The sequence below is a fragment of the Mustela putorius genome, unplaced genomic scaffold (assembly GCF_011764305.1).
Source record: "Mustela putorius furo isolate JIRA1106 unplaced genomic scaffold, ASM1176430v1.1 tig00537227_pilon_pilon_pilon, whole genome shotgun sequence".
Lineage (NCBI taxonomy): Eukaryota > Metazoa > Chordata > Mammalia > Carnivora > Mustelidae > Mustela > Mustela putorius.
In genome coordinates this window covers 43,862,756-43,879,078 of record NW_025422368.1, presented here as the reverse complement: position 1 = coordinate 43,879,078, position 16,323 = coordinate 43,862,756, and the positions used below count along the sequence as shown (strand labels likewise).

The 16,323-nt window shown below is 36.8% G+C and overlaps 1 protein-coding gene across 5 annotated transcripts in view; it reads right to left on the bottom strand.

Annotated features, from left to right (window-relative positions):
- The window catches only part of FRS2 (fibroblast growth factor receptor substrate 2), a 116,308-nt gene that overhangs the window by 54,317 nt on the left and 45,668 nt on the right, over window positions 1-16,323 (bottom strand). For all 5 annotated transcript variants that reach the window (XM_045073440.1, XM_013056063.2, XM_045073441.1 and 2 more), the window contains exons 2-3: window positions 11,580-11,675; window positions 10,574-10,616 (exon numbers count right to left, since the gene is read on the bottom strand). The gene's annotated coding sequence lies outside the window, so the exon portion shown is untranslated. The remainder of the gene's footprint in view (window positions 1-10,573; window positions 10,617-11,579; window positions 11,676-16,323) is intronic.

Here is a 16,323-nt window from a genome sequence, read left to right as displayed (position 1 = left end):
TAAAGGACACAATGAAATAAAATAAAAAGACAAAAGAGCTAGAGAAAATGTGTGGAAACCATATATCTGAAGAGTCTAACATCCAGAATATATAGAGAACTCTTACAACTCAACAATAAAAAGACAATTCAATTTTTAACAGATTTTTAAAAAAGATTTTATTTATTTATTTGACAAAGAGAGCACAAGTAGGCAGAGCGGCAGGCAGAGGGAGAGGGAAAAGCAGACTCTCCACCAAGCAGGGAGCCCGATGTGGGGTGAGGGTGGGGGGCTTGATTCCAGGACCCTGGGATCATGACTTGAGCCAATGGCAGCCACTTAACCAACAGAGCCACCCATATGCCCCAATTTTTTTTTCAAAGATTTTATTTATTTATTTGACAGAGAGACAGAGAGTACCAGAAGGCAGAGGGAGAGGGAGAAGCAGGCTCCCGGCAGCAGAGAGCCCAACATTGGGCTCGATCTCAGGACCCTGAGACCATGACCTGTGCCGAAGGCAGATGCTTAACCGACTGAGCCACCCAGGTACCCCAAGACAACTCAATTTTAAAATGGACAAAAGCTCTAAATATACCTTTTTCCAAGGAAGTTATACAAAAAGCCAATAAGCACAGGAAAAAATGCTCAACATCACTAGTCAGTCATTGGGAAAATGCACATCAAAACCACAAATTCCACTTCACACCACCTAGGATGGCTATCATCAAAAAGACAGACAACAGCAAGTGTTGGCCAAGATGGGGAGACACTAGAACCCTCACACACTGTTATGGGACTGTAAAATGGTGCAACTGCTTTGGAAAACATTTTGGCAGATCTTAAAAAGGTTAAATACAGTGTTACCATATGAGCTCAGCAATTCTATTCCTAGACACACAACCAAAATAACTGAAAAATCTGTGTATGCAAAAACTAGTTATTTGGAGATTCATAGCAGTATTCATAATAGCCAAAAAATGGAAATAATCCAAATGTGTGTCAACTGATTAATGCATAAACAAAATGTGGTATATCCACATAATGTAATAATAGTCCGCCAAAAAAGGAAAGATGTACTGATACTGGCTACAATGTGAATAAACTTCGAAAACATTACACTAAGTGAAAGATCCTAGACAAAAAAGGTCCCATATTATATATTTCTATTTACAGGAAATGCCCAGAATAGTTGAATCCATAGAGAAAATAAATAACTGGTTGTCAGGGATGGGTTAAGGGAGAATAGCGAGTGATTGCTGGTGGGTACAGGACTTCTTTTGAGGATAATGAAATGCTCTAGAATTAGACAGTGGAGATGGTTATACAATTTTGGGAATATTTTAAAAATTGAATTTTACACTTTAAAGGGGTGAATTTTATTATCAGTTTTTAAAGGACAAATATATCAACTGAGCATTTAAAAATAAGAAATAGAGAATCTAAACAGAAAAATAATTATTAAAAAATCAAACAGTGGGGCACCTGGGTGGCTCAGTCACTTAAACGTCTACCTTCATTCAGCTCAGGTCATGATCCCAGGGTCCTGGGATAGAGCCACGCATCAAGAGTTGCTTCTCCCTCTCCTCCCTGCTCGTGCTCTCTCTCTCATTATCTCTCTCTCCCAAATAAATGGATTTTTTTTTTTAAATTGAACAGTTAGTTTAAAATCTTTCCACTAAAAAAATTATCAAATCCAAATAGTTTTACAAGTAAGTCCCACCAAATGGTGGAGAAACAACAAATATATAAAAAAAAGAAATAATTACAACTTTAAACAAACTCTTCTAGAGAACAGTGAAAAAAGAAAAACACTTTCTAATTCATATCAAAATCCAATCAGGACAAAGGATGCCAACACCATTCAATGGAGGAAAAGACCATCATTTCAAGAAATGGTGCTGAGAAAATAAGATATCCACATGCCAAAGAATGAACTTGGACCCTTACCTTATACTTTATACAAAAATTAATTCAAAATAAAGTCCTAAATATAAGATCTAAAAGTATAATACTCAGAAAAAAGCTAGGAGTGAAGCTTCATGACATTGGATTTGACAATAATTTCTTGGCTATGACACCAAACCCACAGGCAGCAGAGGTAAAAATAGATAAGCTGAACTACATCAAAATTAAAAACTTTTAGGCATCCAAGGAAACAATTAGCAGCCTGAAAAGGCAACCTAAAAGACACAGGAGAAAATTTACAAAACATATATCTGATAAGCAACAACAGTAACAACTACACAAGTAACCTGATTAATGGGCAAAGGACTTGATCAGACATTTCTCCAGAGAAAATACACAAATGGCCAACAATTTTATGGAAAGAGCCTCAACATCACTAGTTAATAAGGAAACGCAAGTCAAAACGACAATGAGATACTACTTCATAACCATTAGGATGGCTACTATCAAAAAAAGAACCAAACAGAAAACAGGGGTGCCTGGGTGGCTTCCATTGGTTCACCATCTGACTCCTGATTTCAGCTCAGATCATGATCTCAGAGTCCTGAGATCAATGCCCCAGCTCCAAAGGCTCAGGTCGTCTGAGATGGAGTTGCAAGCCCCACAGGCAGCTCTGCTCTCAGCAGGGAGCCTGTTTCTCTCCCTAGCCCTCTGCCCGGCTCCCTACGTGCGGATGCCCTCTCTTGATCTCTCTCAAATAAATCTTTAAACACACACACACACACACATACACACACACAAACACACACGGTGGGGGGAGGGTGGTGAGTGGGTGGCTCAGTCCTTAAGCGGCTACCTTCGGCTCAGGTCATGATCCTGGGATTCTAGGATCAAGTACAGCATCGGGCTCCCTGCTCTGTGGGAAGTATGCTTCTCCCTCTCCCACTCCCCCTGCTTGTGTTCCCTCTCTCACTGTGTTTCTCTCTGTCAAATAAATAAATAAAATCTTAAAACACACACAAACACACACACAGAAAATAAGTGTTGGCAAGTATATGGAGAGGTTGGAACCCTTCGTACTGCTGGTGGGAACATAGATGGTGTAGCTGCTTCGAAAAGCAGGATTGCAACTCCTCAAAGATTAAAAATAGAATTACCACATCATCAGCAATACCACTTCTGGGTCTGTATCCAAAAGCATTTAAGGAAGTGTGTAGAATTTATTTGTATGTTTATGTTCACAACAGCATTATTCACAATAGCCAGAAGGTGGAAGCAACATACTTGTCCGCTAACAGATGAACAAATAACAAAATGTTTATACATACAATGGTATATTATTCAGCCTTAAAAAGGAAATTTTGATACATGCTACAACATTATACTAAGTGAAAAGCCAGGCACAAAGAGATAAATACGGTATGATTTCACTTCTAGGAGATATCTACAGTAGTCAAACTCATAAAAATAGAAAGAATGGTGGTTGCCACGGTGATGGGGAGGGAGAGATGAAGAGTGTTTAATGGGTATAGAGTTTCAGTTTTGCAAGACGAAAAAGTTCTGGAGATTAGCTGCACAGCCAATGTGAATATACTTTACACTACACTAAACCATACATTTAAAAATGGGTAAGATGGTAAATTTTATAATACGTATATTTTAACACAGCTAACATTTAAAAAGAGAGATACGTTAAAAATCCAACCAGGATAATATAAGCATGGAAATTTAAAAGCCAATCTGACTCATGAATATTAATGTAAAAATCCTAAACAAAATTTAAGCAAACCAGATCTAATAATTTATAATAAAAAAAAAAGATAATCCCTACATGACTAAATTGGGTTTATCCTAGCAATGCTTAGGTAACCTAATTTGAAAAAAATCAATGTAACTGACTACATCAACAAATTAAAGAGAAAAACTTTCAATCATTGCTGAAGTTATACAAAAGCCTTTCAGTATGGTTCAGCATCCATTCATGATTTAAAATGAACAGATAAACCAAAGTCCTAGCCAGGTAGGAATAGAATGAAAACTTCTTGAATTTGGTAAAGACGATCATTTAAAAAAACCACAAGTATCATTTTAAACCGTGAAATTTGGGTGCCTGGATGGCTCAGGCGGTTAAGCCACCGCCTTCAGCTCAGGCCACAATCTCAGGGTCCTAGGATGGAGCCCAACATCGGGCTCTCTGCTCTGCGGGGAGCCTGCTTCTCCCTCTCTGTCTACTTGTGATCTCTCTCTCTGTCAAAAAAATAAATAAAATCTTTTTAAAAAAATAATAAACCGTGAAATTTGAAAGCATTTTTTCAGGTCATGAACAAGACAAGAAACAAAACTGAGTATCTGAAATATCTGAGATAGTATGATTCAGGGGTAGACAAAAGATCAATGGTACAGAAGAGAGAGTACAGAAATAAAACTACCTATATGAAAACTTGATTTATGACATAAGAAATTTCATATATCAGGGAAGAAATAAGAACAATTTTATTTTTTTTTTAAAGATTTTATTTATTTATTTGACAGAGAGAAATCACAAGTAGGCAGAGAAGCAGGCAGAGAGAGAGAGAGAAGGAAGCAGGCTCCCCGCTGAGCAGAGAGCCCGATGTGGGACTCGATCCCAGGACCCTGAGATCATGACCTGAGCCGAAGGCAGCGGCTTAACCACTGAGCCACCCAGGCGCCCTAAGAACAATTTTAATAAACAGTACTGGGATAACCAATTATCCACATGGAAAGAGTGAATTCATATCCCATACGTGTCACAAAAATCAATTACTAGGAGATTTGAGGATTAAATGCAAAAGGCAAAACCGTGAAGCATTTAGTTGATAGAGAATGCCATCAAAAGTTATCAAGGCATACCATGAGAATAACCAAATGAATTCAATGATCAAATTATTTTCATCTTTTAATTTCTCTCCATATTTTATAAATTAATCAATTAAACAGCAATTGTGTCAAAGCACATAGATTATCTGAATAAGAATAGAATGCTTATGTAATACAGAACTGCCAATGTCCAGTGACCTCACATCTTAAAGATACTGCACATTTATGTTCTCATTTAAGATCAACCTGTTATTGTAATGATATGTTAGCAAGGATAAAAAAACACAAAACCTCATATTCATTCAGTAAGTGTCTGTAGCAATGGATATGGCTGTATCTCATTTCAAATATTAGCAATGATGTCCATGGTAAAATCTAAATAGTATTTTAGGTAAGTGGGCTTGTTAGTTTGACACTTCCCACTGTTCCTTGAATTATATTTTTTACCAAATGCCAAACCTATCTTTGGAAGCTTCAGGGAAGAAATATAATGTATTAAGATCTACCTTGGGAAGAGAAAAAACTATCTTAAAAAGGCAGGAGGGGAGAAATGGACCAAATAGACAACATACTCTTAGGAGTTTCAAATAATTCTGAAACTAAAAGTGCCCAAGATATAATTACAAGGAACACATCATTCCTTGGGGGAACTAATAACACCGTATATAAGACAGAAAGGGATGAGATGGAAAGAACATTTATCCCAAGATAATTTTTGTCTCACCATATGAAAGTATGTGTCCATCATACAAAACAAACTCAATCCCAATGTATCTACTACCATCAAACACCCTCCTCACACCCAAAACACACACACACACACACACACACACACAAGGTAGATGTTTTCAATCTAAACTGTAAGCCTACGGCTCACATGAAAACAAAATGATTTTAACCACACACAAGCTGTAGCCCTCAGATTTGTAGTTTCTCCATGCTGCCCACACAGCACTTTGTGAGCATGTGATTAGGAGGAATGATGCACAATCACACCACATTCCTTCCCTCAGCTCACACATCAAGAACTTGCCCTCTCAGCTGCATTCTTCTCCAAACAGCCATGGTCACCTTAGCAACCCAATGCTCCTAATATGGACAGCTGGTCCATTTAAAGTCAGCCCTTCTTGGCAGGAAAAATGCTTGTTCTTCAAACTGGGGGAGAGAGGAGAGGTTTTCCTTTCAATACACATTACAGGGGTTGATTTAACTTGATCAGCACTTTTGTTCTGTGGCAGCAATTTGTGTCAAGTTTCAACCTATTCTGAGTTTTTGGTTTTTTGGTTTTTTCTTTTTTAAATTCGAAAGCAAGTGGCTTTTAAAAAAGGGGGGGCAGCTCATATGGAATTCTAAAGAAGATTGGAACGTGAAACAAAAAAGGTATCTGAAGTAACTGTATTCTTTTATAAAAAAAATAAAGTTATCCACATTTTTTAAAGTTCACATTTACTTAAACCACATTGGAAGTCTCAATATACAACAAGAAATCAGAGTCAGAAGACCTGTCTTTTTAACACCACAGCCTATTTTTGAATAACAGTAACATTACTAAACTTCAAAGTCCTATAACTCCAATCTACTCAATAGACTATGAGACAATCTGGGTTCCTTTATCCCACCACCTACATGTGAAATCTCTCACAATCTTTCCAGAGGATCAAATGTCAATGAGGTATTGAAACCAAATGGTTAGTATATCCAAAGACACACCAGACCTAGAATGCCCCAGGATAAAACTGGATTACTCAGAACCAAACTTGATCTGTACTTATACCACTAAAGCTGGGCCTGAACCAAATTAAGTCACTCAGGAGAAAAAAATACAGGTTTATAACAGTTTCCCTGATTTTCAAACTACAAACAAATGATTTGGGGGGAAGGGATTACCATATTCTGAAATATATGAGATCAAATTGCTTGTTCCATTCCCACAAACTGGGGATTCTAATTGTCCCATCCATCTACCTAGACCCCAAATCCTTAAGAAACAGGCATATTCTAAACTTAAAAGAAACTAAATTTATGGTATTTGTTATAAATTGGAATTTTTAAAAAGATTTTATTCATTTATTTGGGAAAGAGAGAGTGCTAAAGTGCACAAATGGAGTTGGGAGTGGTAGAGAGAGAGGGACAAGCAGATAACGCACTGAGTGGGGAGGCCCACATGGGGCTGGATCTAAGGATCCTGAGATCATGACCTGAGCTAAAGGCAGATGTTTAACCGAATGAGCCACCCAAGTGCCCCAAAATGGAAATATTTTTGAAATAATGTTCTATATTAACAGTAGCAGACAAAACTGAAGTGAGTTTATTAAAGCTTTTTAATTAACCTTAAGGTTAAGTGACTATCAATAGTTATTCATTGGTTATATTTTTGTTTCTATATATGTGTTTTTAAAACTTTTTAGGCTATGAGTTTCTTCCAGGTCAGAAACATTTCTTTTAAGTTAAAACTAGTAACTAAATATCCTATATAGGGCAAAATATCAGTTGACAGGGTGGCAGTATAGATTAGTAAAAAAAAAACCAAAAAACAAAAAACCCTAAAGCTCACTCCATTTCTAGTTTCATCATTTGTAAAATGAGACTGTTTTACTTATGCCATCTCTTAAGATAACAAGGTGAAAGTAATGAAATTACTAAGCCATATAAAATTCTCAGAAACTAATCAAACTAGAAAAAAGGACTATGTTACCTGATGTCTAATCTAATTCTCCAAACTGTTATTTTTTAAAAGTGTAGGGAGTATTCAACAATGCATGGGATACTAACTCAATAACAACCTCCAGAGTTGCTGGTCTTCTCCCCAAAGACCTTATAAACATATAAATAAATAAGCTTCAAACTGACTTCACTTTCAGCAAACATGAATTCCCTTACCCCTGCCATTCCACTACTGAATCAGTAACATTTTCTCCTAGCTCCCAGAACAAAGTGCCCCTAAAATCCTCCTCCCACACAAACTACTCCCCACAAGGTACCTTTAGCTTTTTCTATCTGTTGGAAGCCCTTCCCTGATCTGATCACAGCTGTCATTATCCTTCTTCTCAAGTGAGGAATCACCCTTTCCCCTCACAGGAGTGTTCCTCTTTCTATCCTTTTCATTGGTGAAAGGCATACCATCACCATGGACACAGAGCTTCTGAAGTTCCCACTCTCTGGTAGTTTCTAGTTAGGGGATCCAAGAGAAGCTGTTTTGCTAATAATGTGCTACTACAGATGAAATTGTATTTCTGCATCCCTAATTTAGAAACCTGCATTTGTACTGTTCTTACTCTGTATTAGATTCGGGAATTCACAGAACATGGTTATGCGTCAAAGAAATATACTACAAGGTAAAAATTAATGAAGTAATAGGTAATGGGGAGGTTCTAAAATATTACTGGTATCTTTCAATTATTAAGTTATTGTGGGCTAACACTGAGACCAGAGCATTTTAACAAACTGTTTCTAGAAGAAAAATACATGTGTTTGTTAGGCCCCACAATTCTTTCCTTTGACTGTTCTAACAGACTCTTGGCCTTTGAGACAGATGTTTATGTTTCCTCTTATCTTCCACAGCATTTAATTCCATCTTTTAGATACAATTTTTTGGGGGGGGGGGGGAGTCAGAGAGCGATCACAAGTAGGCAGAGAGGCAGGCAGAGGGGGGAGCAGAAGGAAGCAGGCTCCTTGCTGAGCAGACACCCTGATGCGGGGCTCGATCCCAGGACGCTGAGATCATGACCTGAGTTGAAGGCAGAGGCCCAAACCACTGAGCCACCCAGGCACCCTAGATACAATTTTAATATTAAAAAATGAACACAAATTGGACTTCTCTTAAATGTTCATTTAATGTTCCTTATACATTTAAGGAATTTGATACATTAACAGTTTCATTTTAATAAATAACCTAAAATACAATGTACCAGTTAGACAAAACAAATTAGACAAACACTCAGCAACATGGCCAGGTTTTAGAAAGAAAGAGGGAGGTGAGTGAAGGGGACTACAAGAATTCGACTAAAGCCTAATGTATAATTAAAATACATGAAATAAAACATTTTATATGACATAAAGGGATACATATCAAATATATTAAAGGGTCACTTATATAGGGACTAGTTATAAAGGAAAACAGAAAAACGGTCCTTTAATGAACCAGTGATGATGGGTATGACACAAACTAAGGAATATCACTAACTCAATACTCTAGTAATTAAGGTTAAAAACTGATACTTCAAGCATAGCCATCCTCTTTCACAGTAAACAGAGTTGCTCAAGAATTTAAACAATTTTTTAAATTGTGGTAAAGTATATATAACATAAAATTTACCACTTCAACCATCTGCGAGTGTACAGTTAACAATTTTTATTAAAGTTGTCACTGTCCTTTTAATACCTTTGACAGTGTAGGAGGATGATACTATATAAATATGAATAATCTTGTTTTGATTATCTTCTACTCTAAAAAAAGCTATGAAAGAATCTGAGTGTTTATAAACATACGTATTTACTGAACACTTACAGGAGAGCCCTAAGGATATCAGATAGCATGATCCATCACCATTGTATAACAGACTGTATTAATGTTTAAGAATTCAAACTCCATTTGCCCCAAGAACAGGGACAAAGGTGTAAGAGATCAAGTTCACTATAATTAAATCTTCTGAAATTTCTGTTTTCACTTTAAGCACAATGGTCCAAGAAAAGAACAATCTGGATTTCTCCTGAAGCACTGCCTTTGAATAGCACCTGGAGGGTCAGATAGTGCTATACACAGGTTCCATGACTCCCTCTCTTAACTGTCCAAAGATAGAAGAAAAATACAGGGGAAAAGCTTCACAAGAAACCTGGAAGTGAAAACTAGTGATGCTTTGTTCCCCACTCCCTCTTCATGAACCAATGGGTCTCTTTATTTTAACCCTGTGTTTTCAGTTATCAGGATAAAAACTGACCTGATTAAATCTGTGGCAATTTCAAAAACAGGTGGGAAAGATGTGTTTGAGAGCCCATGTTCCCCTCAGGACAAAGGACAATAAATGAGAAACAGTTATTGATCTGAATAATTCATTTTATAAGCATTTTTCCAGTTGACAGATTAAATTCACCTGCAGTGATCACTACTACCCGTACCAAAGAGTTCCCGTAAATGTAACCGGTTAAAGTCAAGCATGACTAGTATAGGGTAATAAGCACACCAAGAGGTGATTTTACTATCTACTCACTTGAGCATTTCAATCTTTCAGAAGTCTAAAAAGTCTAACAATCTAAATCAATGTTGATTTAAAATTCATTGTAAAGATCATTTGGAATTTTTTTAATACTAACTGTTACTAAATATTTTATTAATTACCTAGGAGAAAGCATTCTACTTTTTAATGTGAATGTAGGAGTTCTATAATTTTCATAGGTGGAAACCCAGGTAAATAATCTCCCTTAACTTAAGGCCTCTAATAGAGCCTCTATGACTCCTCTACCACCCCAAGTCATTTAGGTAATGTCCACCAAGGTAAAAAGCTGAATGTGTCCCAAAGGAAGAGGAAAACTTCTTTTCTAAAATGGACAAACCCAATCCTAGGGATCCTAGGAATTAAGTTCCTTAATAATATTAGGAATAAGGATACCGTGAAAAGCATTATTTGAGTTTCAAAGGTGACTACTTTTGTCATACCCTTTTAATCTTAAATAAGATGAGATATACCTTGTTTGCAAATTCTGAGGTAGTAAAGGAGGAGCTAAAAAATTCGTGATAATCTTGTAATAATCAAGAAAAGACATGAAATAAATACAGGGAAAGGATTAAAAAATAAAGAGTAATTAAGCCTATATTCAACTATATTTGTTTACTACTATAATAACAACTTCTTACCTTGTGGAATTCTCTTCTGAGAAGAATAGATACAATTCTGTTCCTAAAAAAATTTCAGGTAGAAAAATTAAAATGTTGGTTTTAAAACAGGAAGCCTCTTAAAAATAAAAAGTTAACAAAATGCTAATCCAGTACATTCAGAATGTCATGACATTTGGTATTACCAAAACTTAAGAGACAGTAAGTCCCTTAAACAAAATAAATAAGTATAAAAAGTATAAAGTATAAAATTATAAAGTATTAAAAAAGTATTTTAATATTTGTATTAAAATATAAAATTCATTATTTTTATTATTACAAAAACACTATTCTACTGACTATCAAATCATTTCTTCTAGGTACATAGTAATGTCTCAGCACATTTTCATATTCTAAAAACCGGTACTCAATTGGGTTTTACTCTTACCAAGATTTGATATCCCGAAAGGTAGTTTTTAGGTGTACTCCATATGTCATAAAATTTACCCCTTTAAAGTGTAAAATTTAGTGGTTTTTACTACAGTCACAAAGTTATGTAACCATCACCACCATATTATTCCAGAACATTTTAATTACCCCAATAAGAAACCCTGTACTAAAGAGTACATTTTTATTCATAGGGAGAAACATCTAAAACAATTAATTTTAAAAGATATAAAAGAAGCATACTCTTCACAATACTAAGATCAAAATGATTTTTTTTTAAAAAATGTACAGAACAGAGACTGGGAAGGAAAACAAATATACAAACATTTTAAAAAGAGCTGTATTCAGATAGTGGTAACATAGTGACTCTTTTTCATGTATTTCCTCTAAAGCTCTGATTTTATAAACCTTTACGGTTCTTAAAAAGGTACAACACAGCATACATTCTGTAGAGCTACATGCTCTATTTTGTACTACAATCCAAAGTAACAAAAGAAACACAAGCTAACACTTAAGAAAATGTCCACTATACTTTCTAGTAAATGTTTTTCAAAGTAGATAAAATAAGTATAAAGTTTTAAAAAATTCGGGCCGCACTTACTAATCTGGTTGAAAAGCCACAGCTGCATCTTATTTTATGACAAATTGACTGTTTCATCACTTTTGCATCTGGGCGTCTACTTCTTAGTGGTCATTTCTGAAATAAAGACATAGTCATTAAGAACATATCATAACAAAAACATCAAATCTTTAAGGACAATTTCCTAAATTTTAGTGTCTATAAAAAGAGTTATCAAAAAATTTCTTGAGCAACCTTCTAATAAAAAACATTACCAGGGCTGAGGATGAAGTGAGAGAGCTCGAATATATGCTGTCACCCCATGAGACCAGAATTACGTTACACATACTGAGTATAAAGATCTATAAATTCTTCAGTCCTAAACGCCTTCACCCAGCAGGGTCTTGCAATTCCTAAGAATGCCATTTACAGACTGGAAAAAGAAAAAAGGAAGATGTAGGAGAGAAGCCCTAAAACTCCACATTTGGAAAAAATAAATTAACTAATAATGTATGTTTGTATCTCCCCCCCCATACACCCCTATAGAAAGAAGGCTCCAAAAGAGATTTTTACTGGCTTTATGTACTGATATCTTTTGAGCACTTAAGACAATGACTGCCGTGCAGTAAGTGCTCGGTAAATATTCAGTGAAAGACTGAATAAACTGATGAGTGATGTAATTTTAATTGATGAAATATTTAACCTGGTACTATTTCAAAATGGTAAATTCTTAAAATGACATTTCTTCCACACATATACCATTGCTATCAATGCCAACTATGTCATCGTTATTGTATTTTCCCCAGCAAACAAAGCCCATAATTAAAAGACAAGACACGGTACCAGCCTTCAAGGAACAGAACAAAGGCATATGTCACTATGTAATTTTGTTACTGCAATCTTTGGGGGAAAACTCCAAACGGGGAATTGCTAGATATATAATTTTGCTAAATATTGCTAAATGTTGCAAGTAGGCTATTTTTTTTTATTTCTTTTTTATTTTCTTATTATTATTTCATTAACACATAATATATTATTTGTTTCAGGGGTACAGATCTGTGATTCACCAGTTTTACACAATTCACAGCACTCACCATAGCACATACTCTCCCTAATGTCCATCACCCAGCCACCCCATCCTTCCTACCCTCCTCCATTCCAGCAACCCTCAGTTAGTTTCCTGAGATTAAAAGTCTCTTATGGTTTGTCTCCCTCTCTGGTTTTGTCTTGTTTCATTTTTCCCACTTCCCCTATGATCCTCTGTCTTGTCTCTCAAATTCCCCATATCAGTGAGATCAGATGGTGACTTACTTCGCTTAGCATAATACCCTCTAGTTTTCCACATTACTGCAAATGGCAAGATTCCGACTTTTCATGGCTGCATAATATTCCTGTGTGTGTGTGTGTGTGTGTGTGTCTGTGTGTGTGTCTGTGTGTGTGTGTACCACATCTTTATCCATTCATCTGTTGACAGACATCTAGGCTCTTTCCACAGTGTGGCTATTATGGGCATTGCTGCTATAAACATTTGGATGCATGTGCCCCTTTGGATTAATACATTTGTATCTTTGGGATAAATACCTAATAGTGCAATTGCTGGCTCATAGGGTAGCTCTATTTTCAACTTTTTTTTTTAAGATTTTATTTATTTATTTGACAGACAGAGATCACAAGTGGGCAGAGAGGCAGGCAGAGAGAAAGAGGAAAAAGCAGGCTCCCTGCTGAGCAGAGAGCCCAATGTGGGGCTCAATTCCAAGACCCTGGCATCATGACCCGAGCTGAAGGCAGAGGCTTTAACCCACTAAGCCACCCAGGTGCCCCTATTTTCAACTTTTTGAGGAACCTCCATACTGTTTTCCAGAGTGACTGCACCAGCATGCATTCCCACCAACAGTGTAGGAGGGTTCCCCTTTCTCTGCATCCTCACCAACACCTGTCGTTTCCTGACTGGTTAATTTTAGCCATCTGACTGGTATGACATGGTATTTTGAGGTTTTGATTTGTATTTCCCTGATGCCAAGTGATACTTAGCACTTTTTCATGTGTCTGTTGGCCATTTGGATGTCTTCTTTGCAGAAATGTCTGTTCCTGTCTTTGCCCATTTCTTGACTGAATTATTTGTTCTTTGGGTGTTGAATTTGATATTTCTGTATAGATTCTGGATACTAGCCCTTTATCTGATATGTCATTTGCAAATATCTTCTCCCATTCTGCCGGCTGTCTTTTGGTTTTGCTGCTTCCTTTGCTGTGCAAAAGTTTTTTATCTTGATGAAGTCCCAATAGTAAAGTAGGCTATTTTTTTTTTTTTTAACATGTATGTTCTTTAAGCACTAGTTGTGGAGACAGGAAGGAATATAAGAAATTTTTTTACATGGAATAAAAAGTTGACAAATCTCAAGAATAACCACGTGTCGGAGGCAGGCCCCTGGCCAGGGCGGCCTCCGCCATTAAAAGATGGCGCCTGGCTAGTTGCCAGGTTAGGATTGCCTCGTGAGACTAAGCGGAACGCCCAAAGAGGAAGTAAACAGCATTGGTTGCTAGCGAAGCTGTTCCTTTAGGTGCACAGCCTGATTTGCTCGCTCCTGTACCCTGCTCGCTGATTGGTCATGTAAGTGTATATAAGTGTGTAGACTTGCGGAAATAAAGAGAGAGAAGATGCATCCGAACTGGGGCGTCTTGTCGTCCTTGCGGGTCGAGGGTGATAACCACGAAGGAAACCAGGAACTCTCTACTTCCCATACTATACCTGAATTAGTATTTCACACAATGCTATTCTTTTTGTTTAAAAAAAGGGTGGGGAGGGGGACTACAAATATTAATACAAACCTCGGGGTTTTTTCTTTCAAAAGGAAAAGAGCACTGGAAGGATAAACCAAAATCATGTTTAAATGGTTATCTAAAGGAAAAAGAAAGCAGGATGAAAGGGACAGGGATGAAAGTCAGACTTCTCAACCTTGTTTTACAGTTTTTATGCTGGAGACATGTTTTAAGATCAAATGAACATATCAATGGTAATGACATTTTGAACATCAAAGTGGAATGACTACCACTAATTGAAACATTAAATATATATTTTTCTTTTAAAGATTTATTTATTTGAGAGAAAGAGGCTGCACATGAGCAGAGGAAGGGGACAGAGGGAGAGAATATACAACCAGACTTCCACTGAGCACGGAGCTCAACGTGGGGTTCCATCCCATGACCCATGAGATCAGGACCTGAGCAAAACACCTAGAGTCAGATGCTAAAATGACTGAGCCACCCAAGTGCCTCCAAAACATTAAATATATTTTTAAAGGGGTGCCTGGGTTGCTCAGTGGGTTGGGCCTTTGCCTTCACCTTGGGTCATGATCTCAGGGTTCTGGGATCGAGTCCCACATCTGGCTCTCTGCTAGGCAGGGAGCCTGCTTCCTCCTCCCTCTCTCTCTCTCTGCCTGCCTCTCTGCCTGCTTGTGATCTCTGTCAAATAAATAAAATCTTTTAAAGAAAAAAAATATATATATTTATATATAAATATATTTCATATATATATATATATATGCATGCTTTCCCCCCTTCTCTCTGCCTACCTCTGCCTACTTGTGATCTCTGTATGTCAAATAAATAAATTAAAATCTTTAAAAATAAGTAAATAAATAATGATCAATGGTTGCTAAAACCATTAGGTAAAAAACTAAAAGGAAACTTTATAATAGATAAATCAAGTAGACAAACTTTGAACCCAGCAATTAATTTTAACATCATTAAAAAATGGGTCAAACACTATGTGCAGAAATATTTATCGCTACACACTAAGTGTTCATCTTGGGAGCTCCAGTTTCAAAAGACATCCATAATGTTACCATTTTTAACATTTCCACTCTAACCACCATGGTCCATGCCACCTTAGTTCTCATCCATATTACCCTAATAGCTCCCTATCTGATCTCTCAGCCTCTCCCTTTGCTCAACTCAATAAGTCAGTCAGATAAGTCTTTTACAAAAGAAAGTTAGATCATGTTATTCTTCCGCTCAACCCTCTGAGTCCATCTCACCAGTCTGAAGCCAAAATCCCTAACAAAGGCCATAAGGACATGATCTTATATTTGCTTTCCACTTCTCTCAAACATGATCTCTTACCATTCTCCTCCTTGTTAAGGATCCTTGCCTTAAACACTTCAAGCACGTTCTCACTTCAAGGACTTGTCTTTCTTTTCCTCTGCCTGGAGAACAGTATCTGTCTTATTCTTCCTCCACTTCCTCTAGGGCTTAGTTTTTACAAGTTATCTTATCAAGAGATAGGTCCTGGTACCCTAGGTGAGCTCAAAATACAAAATATCTGCCTCAGATATTCTTATCTGGCAGAGAATATGTAAGGAGAAATATTTTGGAGATGGTAATTAACCAAAATATGAAAGTGACCAATTACTGTATCTTTGTGCCTAAACATCTGCAGAATTGCACTGCCCCTTTTAAAAAGGTTCTTAAGGTCCCAACTTCAAAGAATTAATGAAGGTAAAGCCACAACAGTGCTTTTTTGGGGGGTGCTATTTTGTTTTTAAATCACCTGTATCATAACTCTAGGAAGGAGTGGTAAATGATTTGAAAAATAAATGAGTCCCATTAAAGGGGAACCTGGATGGCCCAGTCAGTTAAGCCTCTGCCTTCGGATCAGGTCATGATCTCAGGGTCCTGGGATGGAGCCGTGAATTGCGCTTCCTGCTTAGCAGGGAGTCTGCTTTCTCCCACTGCTCGTACTCTCTTTCTCTCAAATAAATAATTTTTTTTTAAGATTTTATTTATTTGA